The sequence below is a fragment of the Rhinopithecus roxellana genome, chromosome 7 (genome assembly GCF_007565055.1).
Source record: "Rhinopithecus roxellana isolate Shanxi Qingling chromosome 7, ASM756505v1, whole genome shotgun sequence".
Lineage (NCBI taxonomy): Eukaryota > Metazoa > Chordata > Mammalia > Primates > Cercopithecidae > Rhinopithecus > Rhinopithecus roxellana.
Window position 1 is genome coordinate 70,773,724 of NC_044555.1, and position 5,923 is coordinate 70,779,646.

A 5,923-nucleotide genomic window follows, 5' to 3' on the forward strand; every position below is an offset into this window, starting at 1 on the left:
TTTCATTAAATAAAATGATTATTGGTAAAGTTGAGGTTTGTTTGATGACAATCACCCCCCTATAGCTGCCAAGGTGGTGGTGGTTTGTTGCATTCAACAAACTTCACTTGGTAAACTTCAATTTTACCAATAATCATTTTATGTAATAAAAAGCACTAATGCAAATGAATATATACATTGATATGTAAGTGTATGTGACATTTATTTTATATACACACACACGTATACACACACACATAAATACACACATACTAATTACTGTAACAGTGCACATCTTTTAAATATTTTCTAAATTAAGAACATCAAGCAAACTACATTTAAAATTCATTGCATTCTGTTTGGCTTCTAGGGCACTCCACTGCAAATTGGAATTTGTTCACAGAAATTGAGTAAACATCCTATGACAGAGGAAGTCCTTGGGGATAAATACCCATGTTGTGTATCAATTAATGACATAAAATGATCTAGTGTATCCCCTTTTTAGACAGCAGCTCTATAAAATGTGTCTGTGTACCTGGTGATTTAGAAACTGTCTAAACAGAACTACCTGGATGCCCATATTATAATCATTCAGTTAGAATGTTGTGTCTATTTTTTTGTGGCTTAAAATGTTGAAACATAGAGAAGAAATGTAAATAACAAAAAAAAGTAAGAGTGTAACAAGATTAATTTTACCAAACACAATTAGTTACATATATATAAAGATATAATTTAAATATAAATGTGTATGAATGCATGTGTATATGCATATACAGTTGACTCTTGAACAACATGGGTTTGAATTGTGTGAGTAACTTATATGTGGATTTTTTTTTCCACCTCTGCCACTGTTGAGAAAGCAAGACCAACCGCTGGCCTTCCTCTTCTTCAGCCCACTCAATGTGAAGATGATGGGGATGAAGGCTTTTAGGATGATCCACTCCCACACTGTGAATAATAAGTATATTTTCTCTTCCTTAGGATTTTCTTAATGACATTTTCTTTTCTATAGCTTACTTTATTGTAAGAATATCATGTATGATACATATAATGTATAAAATGTGTGTTAATTGACTGTTTATGTTACCGGTAAGGCTTCCAGTCAATTGTAGGGTATTAATAGTTAAGTTTTGGGGGAGTCAAAGTTATACATGGACTTTCAACTACATGTGGGAGTGGGACGGCAAGTTGTTCCTTACCTCTGTGTTGTTCAAGGGTCAACTGTATATGTTAAATGTTTATATAAATGTATGTATTGATATAAAAATGTATATTCACAAACATATAAAATATGCATAGATCCAAGTTATAGATATGTACCATACACACACACACACACACACACACACACACACACACACACACACACATCAATACAAGTTTATGTACAAATGCTCCTTAACTTATGATGGGGTTATATCCCAATAAACCCATAGCAATTTGAAAATATCGTAATTTGAAAATGAATTGAAGACAACTAACCTACCAAACATCATAGCTTAGCCTAGCCTCCTTAAACATGCTCAGAGCACTTACATAGCCTATCGTGGAGCAAACTCCTCTGGCAACACAGAACACTGTAGAGTGCTGGCTGTGAATGTTTGTGATTGCAGGGCTGAGTGGGAGCTGGTTCCCTGCTGCTGTCCAGCCTGGTAAGAGAGGAAAACCGCACTTTCTACTGCATGCATATTGTTCTCACACCACCGTGAAGTCCAGAAATTGTAAATGGGACCATCCTAAGTCAAAGACCTTCTGTATATTAATTTATATGTATACAAGTTTTTATGTAAATATATAAATGTATGTGTAGGTATATATAAGTATATATATAAATATGTATGTGCACATGCATACAAGTTTATATATAAATAAATGTAATTATATATGATTGATAGGGTTTGGCTCTGTGTCCCCACCCAAATCTCTTCTGAAATTGAAATCCCCGTGTGTCCAGGGAGGGGCCTGGTGAGAGATGATTGGATCCTAGGGGTGGATTTCCCCATTGCTGTTCTTGTGATAGTGAGTGAGTTCTCATGAGATCTGATGGTTTAAAAGTGTGGCACTTCCTTGATCTCTCTCCCTCCCGCTGCCATGAGAAGACGTGCCTTGCTTCCCCTTCACCTTCCGCCATGATTGTAAGTTTCTTGAGGCCTCCCCAGCCATGTGGAACTTTGAGTCATTAAACCTCTTTCCTTTATAAAGTACCCAGTCTCAGGTATTTCTTTATAGCAGTGTGAAAATGGACTAATGCAGTGATATATAAGTATATTGTATATATTATTAGGTACATATATACAATAATTTTACTACACAAAACCAGGTACATGTATAAAGATGTAATATATTTTATTTTATTTATTTGAGACAGGATCTTGCTCTGTGGTATAGGCTGTAGTGCAGTGGCATAATCTGGGCTCGCTGCAGCCTAGACTTCTGGGGCTTAAGCAATTCTCCCCCTCAGTCTCTGTCTCAAGGACCTGGGACCACAAGCTTCCATGCCTGGATAATTTTTGTATTTTGGTAGCGATGGGCTGGTCTCAAACTTGTGAGTTCCAGCAATCCGTCCGCCTCGGCCTCCCAAAGTGCTGAGATTTACAGGCATGAGCTGCTATGCCCAGCCTAAAGATGTAATTTAAATATGGAGGTGGATATTCATTTATATATTAAATAAAAGTATATGTAAGTATATGTAAATACACATAATATACTTAAACTTTATATATACTAATTTATATATAAACATATATAAATTTATATATGTACATAACTTTAGCATATATGTGTGTGTTTTTACATTTTTTTCAATATTTCCCCACTTTACGGTTGACCACCATGATATTTATGTATCTAAACATTTTTTGTAAGTTTTCATTGATGTTTAGATTCTGAATTATTTTTCCATAATTAAGTTAATTTAGGCACATTGGTTTGTATTTTATAGAGAACACTTTAGGACACAGATAGGAACAAGTATAATTTGCAAATATTACAAAGATGATTTCCTAATCTCAGCTGACCTCTTTCCCAATTGCAAACACTCATTTAGTCTTTAGTGACAAGAGAGAACAAAAACAACCACCTACACATCTCTGTGTGAGATTCTGGTGGCTTAGAAATCCCTGAAAGAGCAGTAAATTGTGATTATTGAAAAGCTCAGAACACTGGCAAGGCTTAAGTGCAAAGCATATAACGGAAGGCCACAAGAATTGTTTTCCTAAGAGGAGCTAGGAACTATAAATGTCATTTAGGAATGCATTGAAATGCCATTGCCTAGTGTGAGTGTTGCACAGAAACTTCTGGTCATTTCTTCTGGATCTATTATTTTGAATAAGCTTCCACTGTCATAGAATGGCCCTGCCCTCCAGCTGCACAGGCAGCCGCTAAGGCATACTGGGCTGCTTCCTTCCGTAATCTGTTGGCAGCTGCCATGACCAACCTGCAGCCAGTGGCTCCAAATGGGTGTCTCAGGGACAGGGATCCACCCCAGTTATTAAACTTCTCCAAAGGAAGCAATCTAACCTTGGTTTTTCTACCCATGTAATTTTATGCAAACCAATCAGAATCCATGACTTCAAAATTTGCTAAACTCTTACCTGAGAAAGCTTTGTGAAATTCAAAAGCATCAATATCACTCATGGTTAATTCTGCCTTTTCTAGAACTTTTGGAGTCCCATATTTTGGTCTGAGTAATCGTTGATCTTTTGGATCATGAGACACGTACATAAAATTCCTCAAATACGACTTCAGCTTATAATCCATGGCCAGAGCCTTTTCCTCTGCCATAATCAACATTGCAGATGCGCCATCAGTCAACAAAGAAGAATTTGCAGCTGTCACTGTGCTGCAGGGCTTGATAAATACAGGTTTTAGTTTGGCCATCTGCTCCAGTGAGGAAGGACAGATGCCATTATCTTTGGTAACCGTATTTTTTCCTGGTACTTTGAAGATTACGACATCAGAAAGGAGTCCTTCATCCTATGCCTTCTTGGCCAGACTGTGAGAGCTCAGTGCATATTCATCCTGTTCCCGTCGAGAAACAGCAAAGGCAGCCGCCAGTCGGTCTGCCGAGTGGCCTGTGGTCTCACTGATGGAGAACTCAGCAACCGCAGGGAGCTCAGGTGTTAGGAAATTCAATTGGAATTTAGAGATTAAAGACAGTCACTGGCCCACAGATTTGGCCTTACTGAGATCAAGCATCAGTTTTCTCATTTTCTTTGAGTGACGAATAGGGACATGGGACATCAACTCGACACCACCTGTCATGAACACATCACGGTGGCCAGAAGCAATCAAACCAACACCTGTGGTCATGGCTTGATTGGCAGAGATACAAGCCATGGTGACAGTGTGAGCAGGAGTCTTGTCAGAGAAGGCAGCTCCAAGGGCAGCCTCTCTAGCCACATTGCTTGTTTTCACTTCCTGAATAACTGTACCAAAGATGATATAATCAACTACTTCCTTGGGGACACTGGGCTGATACAACAAACCCGTAAGTGTTGCTCTAGCCAAATCATGTGGCATCAGGTCTTCATATGAAGTGCCTGACAGCAAAAATGGAGTACGAACGCCATCCACCACCACAACATTCCTCATATTGGGTTTGGCTAATGTCTTCTTCATTTTGGTCTGGATCTCGGGGGCAGCTAGATCTTATGGAAAATCTGAGGGCCCATTTTGATGCAGTGAGAAGATTTTTAAAAGTGTAAGTCAAGATGGTAGTCATTCTGGAATCTTAGCTGATGTCTGCGCAAACTCCTACTCTGAGCAAGGCTCAGACCCCGTGATTTTACATTTTAAGTTTACATTTCAAAATTGGCCTAGTCATTTTGTTAGCAGTACTTATGTGTATTGAACTTATTAAGGTTAAAACATCTTTGCAATGAAAAAAATAATGCCTAAAACTTCAAAAAAAGAAGCATATGGACAGCTTCTTCTACGCATCCACAGTATATTAAAAGTTGATTTATGGGCACTTTGGAAATTTCAGTGTCTGATTGAAACTTTCCAGCAAGGGTTGGAGTTGTTGCTCTGCTGCAGATTTTTTCTGTATTTCTGTAACAGTCCTTCATTAATCCCCTTCTCCCATGATCATCTCAGCTTATTGTTCAGGAAGTTGCCCTGACCAGCCTCTCTTGCACAAAATGGATACTGCTTAGCTAAAACCCCTGGGGCAACACCAACGATATTATAAAGAAATTCTGGCTAAACTAGAGACTTTCTCTGGGCACCACAAATCTTTAGGAAAGAAGTAACTGGCAGGTACTGTCAGAGAAATGTTGGGTAATCCTGTTGGGAAATCAAAACATCATTTCTTCATTGACCCTTTCATCAGGTCTGAATTCCTAAAGAAAAAAAAAAGATAGTCGATGCTTTCACTGGTTAGTTTTACACACCCATATGTTTTACTCTTTCCCTCAGCCAAAGCAAAACTACACTAGGTATAGAAATTTACTATCCTGAGTCTCAATCTCTGCATCCAGTATTCCTATCACACTGCAGTATTTCTATAGAACTAAAATGACAGAAGCACAAAGTGTCTACACTCTGAAGTTGGAGGGCATGAAACATTCATGCCACTGGCCATAGGTATGAGTGACTTTCTCAAGTCTTTTTTTAAGAGAAACAATTCTCAGAAAGTTATAACCCCACAGCTACTAGAAACAGAAATTCTGTGTCACTAGACCGCTGGTATTTTTCCCATACTTTGCCCAAAGAGCAGCATGAAGACAGAATAAATGATCCATATTGGAACTACCTGAGTCAATCCCTTCATCTGTAACTCCCAAACACTGAAAATACTGCCATCAATATGATACCTACAATTACTGTCCAGCATCATGCAAATGCCTGGTTAGCCTGAAATTCAGAAATGTTTTAAAAAAAAATCGTAAGTGGACTTCTTACCTTAGCACATCCATGGACTAACTATGGTCCATGGACCAAA

General features: G+C 38.2%; 1 pseudogene; it reads right to left on the reverse strand.

Annotated features, from left to right (window-relative positions):
- Positions 1-3,297: 3,297 nt before the first annotated feature.
- On the reverse strand, positions 3,298-4,702 carry LOC104669211 (annotated as a pseudogene).
- Between the last annotated feature and the right edge of the window lie 1,221 nt (positions 4,703-5,923).